The following is a 19,799-nucleotide window of genomic DNA, read 5'->3' on the forward strand; positions in this document are numbered from 1 at the left end:
AAAGAAAACGAGCGAGCGAAAGGAGGGCAGGAGAAAGTCAGAGATTCTGTTTTCTAAGGCCTAAAGCACCCTAACATTATAACAAGGGCCGTGGGAGTTATGAGCCAGGAAATGTGGATGAAAACCTGTGTGTATTCTTTCAAATATATGACATATATATCATAATATTTAACAGATCATCTCAGTAGCGCCCTCTTCAGATGACATCCAGGAAAGTAAAAACAAAGCAGAACCAAGGGCCATGGAGAACACAGAAGGAACTACTCATGGGAGTTGACTCAGGGCCATCCGGTTCAAGAAACACACCGTCTCTGCAGGAGTGGCGGCCTCAGAATGTCCGCCCACCCTTAGTCTACTTCAGGATTGCTATGGACCAGCGAATGCTGTATTTCTCCCACTTCTCCCATTTCCACTGGCAGCATTTAATGCTGTCATCCCAGCCTTATTCAACTATTGCATTTTTAGAGAGTAGAACACGAATCGCTCATCTTTCTAGTTCACTGGCTTCAAAATCAAGAGGAGCCGTACTCCACGTCAATGAGACTGTGCCTCATTCACTAAAGTAGACTGTCATGAGATCCTAAACTTTGAGCTGAATACTGAAACTGGATGGGACGCTTGGGCTCCCTGGGAAATGGGAGGGGGATGGTTATATTGTGTGTGAAGGAGGGGTGAATTGAATATTTGGTTACCAGATGGGTAGACTGTTACAGATATTAGTGATGTTCACCAAGTATTCTAGCTCTCTCCTATTCCGGGGACACGGTAGGGCTGCACTTCCTGTCCCCCTTGTAGTTGGTAGAGACTGACTAGTTCTGACTAATGAATCATGAGCAGAAGTGACATGTGTCACTTCTGAGCCTGAGCATGTAATTATCAGTGTGAGACCCTCCAGAGCTCCCTTTCCCTTTACAATGACTGGGAATGTTCTAGAGAGTGGCTGCTCTATTAGCCTGGGGCAGGCAGGAAGGATGCAAAGTAGAGCCTCCAACCAACCACTGATGGACAAGTGGGATGAGCAAAAACCCAAAAGGCCAGGCTCAGTGGCTCACCCTGTAATCCCAGCACTGTGGGAGGCTGAGGGGGGTGGACTGTTTGAGCTCAGAAGTTCAAGACCAGCTTGGGTAACAAAACCTGTCCCTACAAAACAGACAACAACAACAAAAACATTAACTGGGTGTGGTGGTGTGCACCTAGAGTCCCAGCTACTTGGGAGGTTGAGATGGAAGGATCACTTGAACCTCAGAACAGAGGTTGCAGTGAGCTGAGATCATGCCACTTCACTCCAGCCTGAGCAACAGAGCAAAGCTGTCTCAGAAACAAAAAAGCAAAAACATGTCATTTAAAGTCACTTAAATTTTTAGCTTGTAGGTTTCTACAGCATAACCCAGCCCATCCTAATACTAGCACAGAAAGGACTAAACATCAAGCCTTTTCCTAATAGCTACTCCAAAACTCTTTCTACGGTGATTTAATCCCTAATAAGCAAGGGAGAGTCTGCTCAGTTTTTAGGAACTTTCCATAAAGTTGAGACCAAAATACTCTTTGGGAGCTAAAAGTTATAAATCTTAGTGTCTTCACTGATTATCTCACACTGTAGTTCAGGCCTTTTTGTGTAGATATCCCTAAAGACTTGATTAAACCACAAAATCTCCCTGTCCCCCAACCTTCTGGAACCTAAAGAGTTTGACCTGTTAATGTGCAAGCCACTGTATTCGGTTCCTAGGGCTGCAGGAACAAAGCATCACAGACTGGGTAGCTCACAACAGTGTATGCATCCCAGTTCCACAGGATGGGTCTCAGAGCAAGGTTTCTGGAGGGTCGGTTCCTTCTAAGACCACAAAAAAAGATCTGTTGGAGCTTCTCTTTAGCTTGTACATGGTCATCTTTCCCAGGTGTATTCACATCTTTCTATGTAGGTTTGTATTTTTTTTTTTTTTTTGAGACAGAGTTTCACTCTTGTCACCCAATCTGGAGTGCAATGGCCCAATTTTAACTCACTGTAACCTCCTCCTCCTGGGTTCAAGCAATTCTCCTGCCTCAGCCTCCCGAGTAGCTAGGATTACAGGTGCCCACCATCACGCCTAGCTAATTTTTGTATTTTTAGTAGAGACAGGGTTTCACCATGTTGGCCAGGCTGGTCACGAACTCCCGACCTCAGGTGATCTGCCTGCCTTGGCCTCCCAAAGGCCTGGGATTAAAGCATAAGCCACCGTGCCAGCCAAATTTCCTCTTCTTAAAAGGTCACCAGTCACACTGATGAGGGCCCACCCTATTTATCTCATGTTAATGAAATTATTTAAAGACCCTATCTCCAAATATAGTCACTTTCTAAGGTCCTGCAAGGTTAGGACTTCAACATAGGAATTTTGGTGGGGAGTACACAATTCAGCCCGTAAGAGCCACCCTCCAAAAGGTACTGTTTGGAGTCTTCATGAGCTTGAGAAGATATCTGTATATGGTCAATTCATTTGCAGGATGCATTTGGTTGAAGAAAGATGAAAAGGATTGAGAAAATCTTAGCTCTGTTCTCATCTATGTGGTCTTATCCTATCACATGCTTCTGTAGCAGGGGAGGCCACCCTTTTGAGGCCCCTTTTGCCCAATATGTAGCAGAGAGGACAGAAAGGGGTGTCATGACCTTGAACCCACAAAACTGAGCTGAACACACTTGATTCCATGACAATAAATGAATACTCATTTGGAATCAGTTAATGTAAATTGTTGTCACTTCCATTCAACAGACACCTTGGAGCACTCAGCTTATCACTCCTAGGCATCACTTCACTTAACAGTTCTAAAGTTAGATTTCCTATTTTATAGATGAAGAAAATAAAGCTGAGGTCTTCCGGCCAGGATCAAAGCTTGTAGGAAAAGGTGCTGGGCTCCTTCCTACAAGCTGTAGGAAAAGCTTGTAGGAAAAGCCCCAGATGGGCTCCTTGGAGGGTGGGATTGTATCTTACTCTAAGAGACACACAGGCCTCAGTGGTAAAGAACATAGGCCTTGAGCTGGTCTAGCGCTGTGACCAGCTCATAGACCTAGCTGATCTAGTTCTATGACTTTGAACAAGTCACCTGCCATCACTGTGCCTGTTTCCTCAACTGTAAAATAGAAAATTTTCTATGACCTATTGAGTGGGGTTGTGAAGATTGGAAGGGATAATATATGCAAATCCTTCAGCACAGTGCCTAACAGAGTGCTAAGGATCTGCTGTTATTCCCAGCATGTACAGTGTTCAGCATATAAATGAGCTCCATCTATCTATGCTGAAAATAAGGAAATGGACATTTGAATGGGGAAAGACGGTTGGCTAAATGGCAGTAGCCAGGGCTGCAAGATGGAGGAACAGTTTTTTGTTGTCGCTTCAATTGATTTTGTTTAGTTTAGGAGAGATATAGATGTGTAGTAAGCAAATAAATGAACAAGACGCTGTGCGGGGCTGGAGCCCAGCTAGGATGCTATGGTAGGGTGCGGCTGCTTTTTGGGCCACTGCACGTACCCTGCAGGCCAGCGCACAGGGTCTAATGAGGGAAGGCTGTGCCACACTGAGTGATGCTGGTTTCTCACTTGTTTTCTGTTGATGGGCACTTTGCACTGTAAAATACCCTAAACTGCACAGTGGTATACAGACTCTCAAAAGTCACAGGGGGCCAGGCACAGTGGCATAAGCCTGTAATCCCAACACTTTGGGAGGCCAAGGCGGACAGATCATGAGGTCAGGAGACTGAGATCATCCTGGCCAACATAGTGAAACCCCATCTCTACTAAAACTACAAAAATTAGCTGGGCATGGTGGCACATGCCTGTAGTCCCAGCTACTCAGAAGAGGCAGGAGAATCGCTTGAACCTGGGAGGTGGAGGCTGCAATGAGCCAAGATCATGCCACTGCACTCCAGCATGGCACAGAGTGAGACTCCATCAAAAAAAAAAAAAAAAAGTCACAGGGACTGGGTGTGGTGGCTCACACCTGTAATCCCACCTCCCTGGGAGGCCAAGACAGGAGGATTGCTTGACTCCAGGAGTTTGACCCCAGCCTGGGCAACATAGTATGACCTCATCTCTACAAAAAATTTTACATCAGCCAGGCATGGTGGCACATGCCTGTAGTCCCAGCTACTGGGATAGCTGAAGTGGAAGGATTGCCTAAGCCCTGGTTGAGACTGCAGTGAGCCGTGATGGTGCCTCTGCACTTCAGCCTGGGCAACAGTGAGACCTTGGCAAAAAAAAAAAAAAAAAAACCACACAAGTCACAGGGAAAGCTTCTGTCAGTGCTGCTGCTGCAGCAACATTTCTGAGTTCAACAGTAATTAATGCATGTTCTAAGATCCGCCTCAATCTGCTCGCATGCCTGATCATCTAATAAAGTATCAGCTACAGCCCATTTGTCAAAACCCTAAAGTCTTGTTCTCATAATCTCATTCATGCAAAAATTTCCAACTAAAGAAAGCAAGAGGCTTTAGCTGAAGGCAGGGAATAAGGCCCGCTCAATGCAGTGTGGTCTCTGCTAAATGACTATTAGTTTGCAAGGACTACTATAACAAAATTTCTACAAACTGGATGACTTAAAACAATATAAATGGTCTCACAGTTCTGGAGGCTGGAAGTCCAAAATCAAGGTGCTGGCATCACTAAGCTTTCTTTGAAGACTAGGGGAGAGCCCTTGTCTCCACTCACTTCCAGTGGTGGCCAGCAACCCTGGCATTCCTTGGTGTGTAGATGCATCTCTGCAAACTCTGCCTGTCCTCATGAGGGCCTCTTCCCTGTGTCTGGGTCTTCACGTGGTGTTCTCCCCCGTGTGTCTGTGTCCACATTCTCCCTCTTCGTATAAAGATACCAGGAATTAGCCCTCTCTAATCCAGTCATCCAGTATGATATCAATTTGTTTTATGTTGGCTTTTTTTTTTTTTTTGGGCAGGGTCTCCATCACCCACGCTAAGAGTGCAGTGGATCCCGACTCACTGCAGCCTTGACCTCCAGGGCTAAAGCAACCCTCCCACCTCAACCCCTTGAATAGCTGAGACTACAGGTGCATGCCACCACATCAGGATACTTTTTGTATTTTTGGTAGGGATGGAGTTTTGCCATGTTGCCCAGGCTGGTCTCCAACTCCTAGGCTCAAGCAATCTGCCCGCCTCGGCCTCCCAAAGTGCTGGGATTATAGGCATGAGCCATTGTGCCCAGCCTGACCTCACTTTAAATTGACTAATCACATCTACAAAGATCCTATTTCCAAATCAGATCACATTCTGAGGTTCCAGGTGAACATGAATTGGGTGGGGGTGGTAGTACGACACTTGTCAACCCAGGACAGTGACTAAATCTTCCTGTGTGAGAGCTGGGGGCATGTTCCAAAGTGGCTGATTAGCTTACTCTCCTGAGGATACCTTTACCTTAGCCCCTGGTCTGCCCCTAGGTAATGATAGGTGAGCACTTATTCTGGGCCAGGCTGCATCTAATTTTACAGGCAGTAGCTCATTACACTACCACAAAAATCTTAAGAGGTTCTTATCCTCATCTAAAAAAGGAGGGCACTAAAGGCTCTGAGATGTTGAACTACAGAGGCCCCCATAAGTGAACCAAACTACCTCTGTGCCCATGTTCTTAACCCACACGCTCTGCTGCGTATGGGGGGGCAACTAGGGCATCAGCGCACTTAGGTCTGAACAAAGTATGCTTCTTTTATGCTTATTTTACTTTTTGTAGTTTTAGGAAATGTAAAACTATATTATGTGGGGGAAATACTACATTAATGTTCACAATTTTATCTTTATCTTTATTTTTTGAGACGGAGTCTCACTCCATCGCCCAGGTTGGAGTGCAGCAGCACAATCTTGGCTCACTGCAACCTCCACCTCCCAGATTTGGGTCCAAATGATTCTCCTACCTCAGCTTCCTGAGTAGCTGGGACTACAGCTGCACACCACCACGCCCTGCTAAGTTTTGTATTTTTAGTAGAGACAGAGGTCTCACCACGTTGGCCAGGCTAGTCTTGAACTCCTGACCTCAAATGATCCGCCCACCTCAGCCTCCCAAAGTGCTGGGATTACAGGTGTGAGCCACTGCACCTGGTCAATGTTCACATTTTTAAAATAAAACAAAAATATCTGAAAGGAAATCAATCAGGATAATTAGAACAACTACGTAGCAATGAGAAAGCAAAAGCCTACCTATGAGAAAGAGTACAAATCTCTTCAAATCAGTCACACACAGCAAATTTCAACCAAAGACCCTGGGTAAGATACCTTCGTGTCGTGTCATGATTTGGGTTTCTTCCCTGAAGCCATGAGCACCACGTAGGGAAGGTGCTGCCTCTAGTTTCTCCTTGATTGAGAAGCTGGTTTCCAGGTTCAGGAGTAGCCTGGAGGAAACAATCGTTCTGGCACAAACACAATCCTTCCCGAGGCCATGCTCGAGATGCCTCTTCCACGGGGTGCCTCCCTCCCCGCTGTGCCCTGTGAGCCTGCTCTACCCGTCTCTAGAGGAAAGAACAGGCAGGAATTTTTTTTTTTTTTTTTTTTGACAGGGTCTCGCTCTGTTACCAGGCTGGAGTGCAGTGGCGTGATCTCAGCTCACAGCAAACTCCGCCTCCCGGGTTCAAGAGATTCTCCTGCTTCAGCCTCCCGAGTAGCTGGGATTACAGGTGTATGCCACCATACCCGGCTAATTTTTGTATTTTTAGTAGAAACGGGGTTTCACCATGTTGGCCAGGATGGTCTCCATCTCCTGACCTCATGATCCACCCACCTCGGCTTCCCAAAGTGCTGGGATTACAGGCGTGAGACACCGCGCTGGCCAGAACAGGTGGACATTTTAAAGGAGCCACATTCAACATCACCTCTCCCACCTGCAAGGTGAGAGATAGCTTCCCACCACACTCTAATGACATCAGCACTGCAGCCCTGGGGCCACCCAAACTCACTTGTTCATTCCACAATATTCATTGCATTGTGGGCCTATTAGACACTGGGGAAGGCAGGCATGGAGCCGCCATGGTGAACAAGATGGACCAGTCCCTCCCCCATGGAGCTTCTGTTCCACCAGGGAAATAAACATGAGCTCATTTCAGCCTGCTAAGTACTGAGAAGCTGCTGATGCAGGCGCTGTGATCCACGGTGACCTCTGGGTGGACAACGTGAGCTGTGTGCTCAAGCAGAGCCTCTTTAAGGAGATGATGTTTGAGCAGAATTACAAGGAGGTACAGCTTTGTTAGGTTGAAGCGGGGCCTCAAGAGACAACGCTGAATTTATTCGGTCTTCCTGGCCTGCCTCCACCTGGGGCAGGCAGAGCCTACCAAGTAAATGAACTTCTGCTGTTGGTAATGAGCCTTGATATACCTTCCAGTTAGTACTGTTAAAGCAATGTTACTTAATAGGACACGTGTAAATACAAAAAACGTATTTACAAAGATTTTGCTCCGATTGTGAAATGTGTGCACGCAGTTGGAGGTAAGCTTGTTAACTGTTCAGTATTGGGAAACAATCCACTTCATCAAGGCAAGGAAGGGATGTTCCCTTGGGAACAACTTCTACCTCGATTTACTGTTTTAAAAGGGAGCTAGGAAGAACGTTATTTTCTTTAAACCACAGGCTACTTCTACCATTCTTCTGTTGTGGTTACGGTAACTCAGACTGTGAGTTAAGGCTTCCTGAAATCTAGGGGAAGTCTTTGGATTCCACGCAGTGGCTGGGGTAGACTTCACAGAGCTGGGGTTCCTATGGGATGTTGTCTGTCCTGTGTGGAGCCAGGGCTGGGTGACCAGCCTCAATAGCTTTCATTTTCTGTACCCACCCTGCTGTAAAAGGCTGCCTTACATGTAGTCATGGGCATCCACAAGAGGACGGGGACATGGAGTCAATGGCTTGATGTTGGCTCTCTCAATGTCCATTCCAATTGCTTTCTAGCTAAATTCTGAAGATTCTGGAAAGCTAAATTCCATTTTTTTTTTCTTTTGAAACAGGGTCTCACTGTGTTGTCCAGGCTGGAATACAGTGACACAATCTTGGCTCACAGTGGCCTTGACCTCCTGGGCTCAAATGACCCTCCCACCTCAGCCTCCCAAGTAGCTGGGACTAAGGAAGGAGACCACTAGTACTTCTGCTGCCCTCCTCCCCCGACCTTGCCTAGTTCACAAGACAGGAGAAGAGATAGAGAAACAAAAGTAAGATAAATAGCCAGACAACCTTGGCACCACCACCCAGTCCTAGGAGTTAAAGTAATAATAACAACATCAACCCCTGGCCTAAACTACTTATGTTATCTATAAATTCCAGACACTGTATGAAAAAAAAGCATTGTAAAACTTTCTGTTCTGTTAGCTGATGCATGTAGCCCCCAGTCACGTTTCCCACGCTTGCTCGATTTGTCACGACCCTTTCACGTGGACCCCTTAAAGTTGTAAGCCTTTAAAAAGGCCAAGTATTTCTTTCTCGGGGAGTTCAGCTCTTAAGACGCGAGTCTGCTGACGCTCCTGGACGAATAAAAAACCTCTTCCTTCTTTAATCCGGTGTCTGAGGAGTTTTGTCTGCGGCTCGTCCTGCTACAGGACTACAGGCACATGCCGCCCTGCCTGGCTAATTTTCGTATTTTTTTGTACAGATGGGGTTTCGCCATGTTGCCCAGGCTGGTCTCAAACTCCTGGGCTCAAGCAATCCACCTACCTCAGCCTCAAGATGCTGGGGCTACAGGAAGAAGCCACCACTCCCGGCCTAAATTTCATTTCTTGTGTCCTCTGCAGCTAGTGTGCAGATACATAACATGGTTCTGGTTCTCCCCAGAGCATGACTTCCAGGAGTCTCAGAGCTAGAAGCGAACAGTGTGAGGCAGCAGCCATATATAGACGGGGGGATGAGTTCTTTTGGCAAAGACATGAGCAGACACAGCTGATTCTTCTGCGTTAGCTCTGGCAGAATCTCCAGCATCCAGTCCCCAATTTCACAGGTGCCAAAGAGTGGGAAGCAGCAGCATTAGTGCTTGCACTAGAATCATCAGGCAGTGGTTTGCAAACTTCACGGTACATCAGAATCACCTGGAAAGTTTATTCAACACAGATTGCTGGGCCCCAACTCCAAGGTTTCTCCTTCAGTAGGTCTGAGGAGTGGCCTGAGAGTTCCCACTTGTGCGAAGTTTGCAGGTGATGCTGATGCTGCTAGTTGGGGGACACACTTTGGAAACCACTCTTTAAAAGTGTGATTCATTTCTCGTGGCTGCTCTACTTGTGGCTGTATTGTTCCTTTGTATAACTTCCAAGGTTGTGTGACTTTCCTGGGGATTCTGTTAATCCAGTAATACCCATTGGTAAACCCCTTTCTGCTTAAACTAGCTTGAGTGAATTCTGTTGTCTGCAACTAAGAACACTGATCCACATAAGATCCTTGGTCTTATTTACTGATGCTCTAGTTACTTGCCATTTCCTACTGAATCCTCTTCTTCTCCTAATTAGGATCCCTATGTCAATGCCCTGTCCCTGCCTCTAGTTCTTTTTTTTTTTTTTTTTTTTTTTTTTGAGACGGAGTCTCGCTCTGTCGCCCAGGCTGGAGTGCAGTGGCTGGATCTCAGCTCACTGCAAGCTCCGCCTCCCGGGTTTACGCCATTCTCCTGCCTCAGCCTCCCGAGTAGCTGGGACTACAGGCGCCCACCACCTCGCCCAGCTAGTTTTTTGTATTTTTAGTAGAGACGGGGTTTCACCATGTTAGCCAGGATGGTCTCGATCTCCTGACCTTGTGATCCGCCCATCTCGGCCTCCCAAAGTGCTGGGATTACAGGCTTGAGCCACCGCGCCCGGCCCTTGCCTCTAGTTCTTAGAGGAGTCACATGGCTCATGCTGACACAAACCCTGTCCTACCAGAAGTTGTTCCACTTCCCAATCATATCTAAGTAACTCCCTCTCATTCTGTAACATTTCCAATCTCCCCACCTTCTCCAAAAATAATCCAACCACGAATCCTCACTGAACAACAGGGCTGGGGTCTATTGCCGTAAAGGCAAAAATGTTCTGAATTTAGTATTGAAGTAGCACCACCGTGCCCGGCCTAAATTTCATTTCTTGTGTCCTCTGCAGCTAGGGTGCAGATACGTAACATGGTTCTGGTTCTCCCCAGAATGTGAGGCAGCAGCCATATATAGACAGGGGGGATGAGTTCTTTTGGCAAAGACATGAGCAGACACAGCTGATTCTTCTGCGTTAGAATAATAAGTGAAAAAAGTCTTTTTATCTACTGAAGGTAAAAAAAAAAAAAAAGGCCGGTGCCAGATGCTTCAAACCCATTTTTAAAGATTTGATCCTTTCTTTTTCCTTTTTTGGTAAAATATCTTACGGTGAAACGATTTTTTATTTGTATTTATTTATTTTTTTGAGACAGTTTCACTCTTGTCGCCCAGGCTAGAGTGCAATGGCACAATCTTGGCCCACTGCAACCTCTGCCTCCGGGTTCAAGTGATTCTCCTGCTGCAGCCTCCTGAGTAGCTGGGATTACAGGCGCCCACCACCACGCCTGGCTGATTTTCTTTTTTGTATTTTTAGTAGAGACGGGGTTTCCCCATGTTGGCCAGGCTGGTCTTGAACCCCTGACCTCAGATGATTCACCCACCTCGGCCTCCCAAAGTGCTGGGATTACAGGCGTGAGCCACTGCACCTGGCCTTAATGTGAAATTTAAAACTAAAATGACCTAAAGGGGCCCTCTCTGAAGGGTACGAGAGTGTGTAAGATTGATAAAATGGCATCTTGCTAGACATGTCTATTTAAAAATTGGTTGAAAGATATTATTTACCCAATGAACCATGAGAGCTCAAAAAAAAAAAAAAAAAAAAAACCCAAACACAATAACAGTCCCTCAGGTAAATGCTCCTGCAGACAGTTTTTTAAATGTGTGTCATTTACTTGATAAAGCATAGCAGCCTATCAAGAGAGGAGTTACAGTCTGCTGCGTAAATAGGCATTTGGACAGCTTTAAAAATGCATACTCTTTACATCCAAATGCCGAGGGAAAACCCCAATGAAAAGTGGCTGTTATGAGCAAAGAGCAACCACTTTTCTTTTTTCTTTTTTTTAATTTTCTTTTCTTTTTTTTTTTTTTTTTTTTTTTTTTTTTTGAGACACAGTCTCACTCTGTCGGCCAGGCTGGAGTGCAGTGGCACGGTCTTGGCTCACTGCACCCTCCACCTCCCGGGCTCAAGCCATTCTCCTGCCTCAGTCTCCCGAGTAGCTGGGATTACAGGTGTGCGCCATCACGCCCGGCTAATTTTTGTATTTTTAGTGGAGATGGGGTTTCACCATGTTGGCCAAGCTGGTCTTGAACTCCTGACCTCAGGTAATCCGCCTACCTCAGCCTCCCAAAGTGTTGGGATTACAGGCATGAGCCACCACGTACAGCCAGGAGCAACCACTTTTCAAAACCGATGGGTGATCTGGCCACATTGTGTCTTTAAAGCTCTTCTTCAAGAGCTGCACACACATCTACTTATTTACTTATTTAAATGATCACTCTGGGCCTGGGTGAAGGGTGGGGCCCCTCCCAGAGCTGAGGCTGGCTCAGTGTTCCCAGCCTTGTCTGCTCATCAGAATCACCTGCTGAGCCTTCCCAGGCCCCACCTCAGAGGGGCTGGAACATTGATTGCTTTAAAGCCCCTGAGGTGATTCTGATGTGTAGTTAGGTTTGAGAACCCCCAGGCTAGATGCAGAATCTGAAGCCCAGAAAGGTGGAGTGACTTGCCCCAAATCACACAGTTGAAGCCTCAGGGACAAGTCAGGTGTCTGGATCCCAGGTTTCCACTCTTGTGGCCGCTCCACGTTCTCTCCTTTCCTTTCAGAGTTGCCTTTTTAATTTTAATATGATTTCATTCCTTCTTTCATTGCATCTATATTTAAAGTATGTTAATAGTGTACAGTAGCTATGCCATCAAATTACCAAGCATTTAGAAAATACAAAGGGAAAAAAACATATTTCCATTCCCCAAACACCAGTTCAATTAGTACTATTTTAATATTCCCTGAGATCCTGTTTTCTACTTATATATATAAAATTTTCTCTATTTATAAATATGAGTTTATATGTTTGCATGTTTAAAATGTTTATTTTAATATTATTTTTTAGCGACAGGATCTTGCTCTGTCACCAACACTGGAATGCAGTGGGGTGATCATGGCTCACTACAGCCTCAACCTCCTTGTCTCAAGGGCTCCTCCCACCTCAGCCCCCTGAGCAGCTGGGACCACAGGTATATCATGCCCAGCTAATTAAGATACAATTTTTTAATTTCATTCATTTATTTTATGTTTTGAGATGGAGTCTCGCTCTGTCACCCAGGCTGGAGTGCAGTGGTGTGATCTTGGCTCACTGCAACCTCCGCCTCCCAGGTTCAAACGATTCTTCTGCCTCAGCCTCCCAAGTAGCTAGGACTACAGGCACGCACCACCGCACCTGGCGAATTTTTGTATTTTTAGTAGACACAGGGTTTCACCACGTTGGTCAGGCTGGTCTCAAACTCCTGACCTCGTGATCCACCTTCCTCAGCCTCCCAAAGTGCTGGGATTACAGGCGTGAGCCACCGCGCCTGGCCTATTTATTTATTTATTTTTTTATTTATTTATTTTGGAGAGATGAAGTCTTGCTGTGTTGCCCAGACTGGTCTTAAGCTCCTGGGCTCAAGTGATGCATATTTTAAAATTTTATAATCCAACTGTTCTACCTTACTATAAAGTCTCTATTGATTTTATAGTAATTTTAAAAGGAACATATGTTCACTGAAAATTTCAAGGAAATATATACAAAATAGGAAATGGGGCCCAGCACGGTGGCTCACACCTGTAATCCCAGCACTTTGGGAAGCTGAGGCGGGCAAATTGAGGTCAGGAGTTTGAGACCAGGATGGTCAACATGGCGAAACCCCATCTCTACAAAAAATACAAAAATTAGCTGGGTGTGGTGGTGCACACCTGTAATTCCAGCTCTTCTGGAGTCTGAGGCAGGAGAATCGCTTGAACTCGGGAGGCAGAAGTTGCAGTGAGCCAAGATCTCACCATTGCACCCTAGCCTGGGTGACAAGAGTGAACACCGTCTCAAAAATAAAATGGAAGGCCCTAAACTCTATCCATCCCAGTTTCTAGAGGAAATGTTTTCTATGCATTTTCTGAAATGGGATTATATGATGGGTGCAGTTCTATAACTTGTTCTTTGTTTCTTTTTTTTACTTGAAAGAATGCCTTGGTTATCTTTCCATGTTGGTGTATACTGATCTACCTCATTCATAGTATCCCATTGAATGGGTATTCCATAATTCGCTTAACTGATCTCTCATCGAGACATTTAAATGCCTTTTTTATAAAAAACAAATAGGCTGGGCACAGTGGCTCACGCCTGTAATCCCAGCACTTTGGGAGGCCAAGGAGGGTGGATCACCTGAGGTAGGCAGTTCAAGACCAGCCTGGCTAACATGGTGAAACCCCATCTCTACTAAAAATGCAAAATTAGCTGGGCGTGGTGGTGTGTGCCTGTAATCCAGCCTACTTGGGAGGCTGAGGCAGGAGAATCACTTGAACCAAGGAGGCAGAGGTTGCAGTGGACCAAGATCACGCCATTGCACTCCAGCCTGGGCAACAGAGTGAGACTCCATCTCCAGAAAACAAACAAACATCCAACCAACCAACCAACCAAGTAAATCTCTGGGCTTTCTAGCTCAGGCTACTATCTGGTCCCTGCTGCCCTTCCAGGGGGCACGTCCCCCACGCCAGCGTCCTAAGTGCACACACTGTGCTCTGAAGACAGAGGGCTGGGGAGGATTCTGTCAGTGACTCCCAGACATGCGGTTTAAAAAAAAAAAAAAAGTCCAAAAGGAGTGACACTGATAATTCGCCTCATATCCAAGGCAACTCAAAGAACAGGGAGGCCAAGCCCAGGATGTGCCTGATCTAAATGTGCTTTTAGAAATCTCCAAAGCTGCCTTAATTCAAGGACTTCAGGTCTCCTGTGCCGACAAATCTTTGTTTCTCTGGTCCCTTCTCCTGCTGTCAGCTCAGGGATGGGACACAAAATGTAAATAGAGCTATTCAGCTGCAGCCACACAGGTGTTTCGTTTTGTTTTTAAACATCAAGGAAGCAAATGAAGTGGAAACACATGGCCAAAAGAGTAAATTTTACAGAGAGCAATTTAGCGATGTTTCAAGAGCCTTAAATATGCTCTTGAACTTTGGACCCAGCGATGCTATCTTAGGGAAAATAGCCTCAGAAAACAATTTGTGCAGAAACATTAAGAGCCCACGCCCTGGAGACAAACTGCCAGGGGATGAATCTTGAATTCACTGTTGTCTAGTGTGTGGCTTTGGACAGGTTATCCCCCACTGCCTGTTTCCTCATCTTTAAAATGAGAATAATACCTGTACCTCCTCATTGGGCTGCTTTGAAGGTTGAGTGAATTAACTGACAACAGCCATTTAGAAAACCCCCTAGAAGGCTTTGTAAATGTTAGCTATTATCACTTGTAATAGCAAAAATTGTTGGGGAATTGGTAAAATAAATGACAGGATATTATGGGGCGATGAAAAATCACCATGGAAAATTATTAGATATCTCTGGACTGTAAAGATTATGGGCATATTTAATATTTTACACGTTTTGTAAAGTTTTCTACCATAAGTATCAATTACTTTTATAATCAGGAATAGTTGTTTTAATAAAGAAGCATCTTAGGGTATATACGTACAGTCAGCCATCCGTATCTGTGGGTACCCTCATCAGTGGATTCGACCAATGGCAGATGGAAAATATTTGGGGCAAAAAATGGATGGTTGCTTCTGTACCTAAAATGTACACTTTTTTTCTGTTATTATTCCCTGCCCGATACAGTATAATAACTATTTACGTAGCATTTACATCATTTTAGGTATTATAAGTCATTCAGAGATGATTTAAGGTACACAAGAGAGTCTATGTAAATTATATGCAAACATTACGCCATGGGACTTGAGCATCCATGGATTTTGGTATCTGAAAGGGGTCCTGGGCTGGGCAGGGTGGCTCATGCCTGCAATCCCAGCACTTTGGGGGGCTGAGGCAGGAGGATCACTTGAGGTCAGGAGTTTGAGACAAGCCTGGCCAACATGGCGAAACCCTGTCTCTACTAAAAAATTTTTTAAAAATTAGCTGGGCATGGTGGCACACGTCTGTAATCCCAGCTACTGGGGAGGCTGAGGCAGGAGAATCGCTTGAACCCGGGAGGTGGAGGTTTCAGTGAGCTGAGATCACACTGCAGCACTCCAACCTGGGCAACAGAGTGATACTCCACCTCAAAAAAAAAAAAAAAAAAAAAAAAAAGGTGTCCTGGAATCCATTCCCCATGGAGACCGAGGGGCGATTGTGCTGCACCCCTCCATGGTAATGCCTTTCTCCCACATCAATGCTCCCTCAATGCAATTTCCTGCTCTCTGGGTATCTCCAGATGTGTGGCCCTTCCCCCATCACAACTGTCCCACTCTTCACTTCCCTCTTCTCCTCCTCCTTACATGGCCTCCTCTCAGGATGGGATTCTGTGAACTTAAGCTCAACTGTAAAAAGGTATAAAGCATTATGCTTGCCACAAGAATGTACGTTTTACCAGGAAACAAAGACAAAGGATGAAATTCCTAAGAGTGGCATTTTAGGCAATACCAAGACAATGGAGGAAGCTGTGGAATAAGCAGGAAGGAAAATGGCTTCCTGATGCTCCTGAAATCAAAGCCTGTCAATTCATTTGGTTGATTTATTCATTCTGGCTCAGCTCAAAACCACTGACAGCTCAAAGTGAGAAAAACCTTATTTCCTAAGAGGTATAAAACTTGCTAAAATTTAAACATGAATGTTGGGAGGCAAAGGAGGGTGGATCACTTGAGGTCAGGCGTTCAAGATCAGCCTGACCAACATGATGAAACCCCCCTCTCTACTAAAAATACAAAACTTAGCTGGGCATAATGGCATGCACCTGTAATCCCAGCTACTTTGGAAGCTGAGGCAGGAGAATCACTTGAACCCGGGAGGTGGAGGTTGCAGTGAGCTCAAATCTTGCCACTGCATTCTAGCCTGGGTGATGGAGTGAGACTCCGTCTCAAAAAAAAAATCAACAATAAAAAATGAACATGAATGAAGAAGCCATGTCAGAGGCAGGGTGTGAGAGGGTTGGAGAAAGAGCGAGTTCACCCAGGAGAGTTTTATTATTTGTAATATAAGATAGGGTTTAAATGAGATTTTAGGGTGTCAAAAAGGAGTCTCAGGGGAATATGCCAATTCCTTAGTGAGGGCAAGAAAAACAACAATGACCTCTAAGAATTAGACATGCCTGGCTTTCTACCTGCTATGAGTAGAAGGAAGAAAAGGATGAACGCCCTTTTGAGTTCAGAGGACACTGTCCTGGGAAAAGGAAATGATTAGAATTTACATCTGAGCCCAGGTTTGTAACAAAGAAATTGCTTCATAATTTAAAAATTATTCATCCCCGCCTATGCTGTGGCCTCATCCCAGGAAGTAACAAGTCAACTGTATCCAATGAGGGATTAAAGATAATAAATAAAAGAGTAGCAATTAATTCTGCATCCTGATTTAACAGGCTGGGTTGCCTAGGTCATGCTTGAGTGGCTTATCAAATTTAGCTCTATTATGACTGTCTTGTATTTCAGTTGATGTCTGTGCTCACATCTGAAGGCACTTGTACCACAAGGCGCTTTCAAATAGAAAAGAATTTAAACATATAGATTGTTATAGGATTCTATCATTCTTACAGCACGAGCCAAAAGTGTTGGAAATGGCAGTTTAATGAGTCATGCAAAGCGGCTCAGTATTCAAAGTCACTGATTCAATTATGTTTCCCCCTCCAAAGGCCACTGGAGGCAGAGCGATCAAGTTGTTTTTGAGACGCCTTAGTTCTGACTTGCCTTTTTGTAAATCTTGCCCATTTTCTTGCGCTTTAAAAAGCAAAGGCATCCCAGTGGCCCAAACCCCAGGCCACCTGATAAACTTATTATTGGAGCCAAACAAGAAAAATAAATACATCATAATGGTGAGGGGATTGGCAAGGGGACTTGCTCACAATGAATCCATCCTTTCCTGTACTCTTCTTGCCAGAGCAGAATTGAGAGGCGAGTGCGGGAAAGGGGTCTTGCTGAAATGTGGATACAAATGTGCTCCTCTCTGGCCTGTCAGCGTCCTTGGCCCCAGACCTTTGAAGGTGCCCTCAACAGCCCTAACCGGCAAAGGTTTCTCTGCTTGAATGACAAATCTCATTTTAACAGTGCACTGATTCTTTCATTTGCTGCCCTACATGTTTTTGTCCTCAGGCCATAATTTTACCTGCCAACTCAGGTAAATAGTCTTTAATAGGACAAAGGCTTTAAAAGGTTATACTGTACTGGATTTTGTGCTGAGACTTTGTACTTTCACTGCTGAGTCCTCAGAAGACAGATTTTGTCATCTAAACCAACCAAGTGTCAGTCTCCCCAAAGGGCCACCTCCTTGTAGCACTTTGGGAACGGAAGGGTGGCTCTATCTGCCCATCAGATAGCTCGGCCACTGCTCCTTCAGGAGACGCTTTCCTCCTCGTGATGTGAGTGAGCTGGGGGGTTGCAGATTGTCCCTACCATGACCACTCGTCATCTTCCTCCATAACATCACTGTGTACTGTTATGCAGGAATATTAGAGCTGATGGGCTGGGGACAGCTAAAGGAAATCACAACTTAGAAGAGGAGAATTTAAAGTTGAACAGGAATGTGACTTTTCAATTTATACAAAGGTATAGCTCTCAAGAAAGAAAAGGAACAAAATTTAAAACAACTGCCATGTATTATACCACCTAGAAATCAAAGAAAAACATGAAAACCCTCTAAAAATACAAAGAATTAACCAAGATGCTTACATTCAGTTCCTAGCTCCTCCCTCCAACAGCATTAATATGGGGTAGCATAATTTGTCTGTAACACAGCATAGTTGAGCAAAGCCAGACCATTCAAAGTCTCCAGAAACCACATGGGCTTTAATTTGAATTTTAGGAAATCTTTGTAATTTGTAGTTGGCAATTTGTGGCACTCAAGCCCACAGCCACGAATTGGCTTCAGATGAATATCATGTATTTATGGGCTTTATTTCTTCTGTATTTTCCAAGACAGAGTCACATATTTTTGGACTCTCTAATTCATTAGCTGTCCAGCAGGCACAGATACTGTATTAGCTTGCTAGGGCTTCACACAAACTGGGTGGCTTACACACAGTAGAAACTTGCCGTCTTACAGTTCCAGAGGCTAAAAGTCCAAGATCAAGCTGTCAGCAGGGTTGGTTCCCTGTGGGATGTGAAGAAAGGTTCTGTTCCAGGCCCTCCCCTAGCTTCTGATGTCTGATGACAATCTTTGCTGTTCCTTGGCTTGCAGAAGCATCACCCTTATCTTCACTTTCATCTTCACGTGGTGTTCTCCCTGTGCACATGTCTGTGTCCCAAACTATTTCCGTGTTTTTCTTTGTTGTTGTTTTTGATTTTTGTTTTTTGAGATGGAGTCTCTGTCACCCAGGCTGGAGTGCAGTGGCGTAATCTCGGCTCACTGCAACCTCTGCCTCCCAGGTTCAAGAGATTCTTATGCCTCAGCCTCCTGAGTAACTGGGACTACAGGCGCCCACCACCACACCCAACTAATTTTTTTGTATTTTTAGTTGAGATGGGGTTTTACCAGGTTGGTCAGGTTCGTCTTGAACTCCTGACCTCAGATGATCTGCACCTCAGCCTCACAAAGTGCTGGGATTACAGGCATGAGCCACTGTGCTTGGCCTACATATTTCCACTCAGGGATATTTGTTAAGAGGACATGCCTTTCATGGGGGAAGTAGTTAAATAAATTATTATCTCCTTGAAGGAATTGTATGTATTGATTTTAAATGATGGCTTTAAGCTCTATGTAATGACATGGGGAAAGTGTATTAATAATGTCAAAGGGAAAAAGGCAGAATGACAAATGTGTTCTTACAAATTCATATATAATGATTAACAGTTATAATAAAGTCCCACACCTTTGTCCAGGCCTGCATGATTCAGTGCTCTGTCCAGCTCTCTGACCACATCTCCTCCCTCTCTCCTGGTCTCTTGCTGAGTTCCAGTTACTCAGGACCTCTTTTGGTGCCTCATACACATGCAGCTTGTTTGCATCCCAGGATCTCTGCACAGCTCTTCCCTCTGCCTGGAATGCCCTTCTCCCTCTCTTCACATGCTATATCCTTCCTAGCAATTCAAGTCAAGCGTGGCTCAACATCATGCCCTCATGAGGCTTTCCCCGAAAGCCCAATCTAAAGAAGATAACACAAGCCTCCTTATCACCTTCTTCAATTTTCTTCTCTGGTGAATGTGAAATTATCCTTATTTCAGCTTATTCATTCATTTTCTGGTTTACTTTATGATAACAGGAGCTTTGCCAATTATTGACTATTACATCCCCGTATCCCAGAATAAAAGGTGGTCAGTTAGTATCTGTTCTATGAATAAATGAAAATATGTGGCTGGGTGCGGTGGCTCATGCCTGTAATCCCAGTACTTTGGGAGGCTGAGGTAAGTGTATCACTTGAAGTCAGGAGTTAGAGACCAGCCTGCCAACATGGTGAAACCCTGCCTCTACTAAAACACAAAAAATTAGCCAGGCATGGCGGTGTGCACCTGTAATCCCAGCTACTCGGGAGGCTGAGGCTGGAGAACTGTTTGAACCTGGGAGGCGGAGGTTGCAGTGAGCCAAGATCACGCCACTGCACTCCAGCCTGGGCAACAGATCGAGATACCGTCTCAAAACAAAAAAAAAAAAAAAAGAA

The sequence above is a fragment of the Macaca nemestrina genome, chromosome 14, assembly GCF_043159975.1.
Source record: "Macaca nemestrina isolate mMacNem1 chromosome 14, mMacNem.hap1, whole genome shotgun sequence".
Classification (NCBI taxonomy): domain Eukaryota; kingdom Metazoa; phylum Chordata; class Mammalia; order Primates; family Cercopithecidae; genus Macaca; species Macaca nemestrina.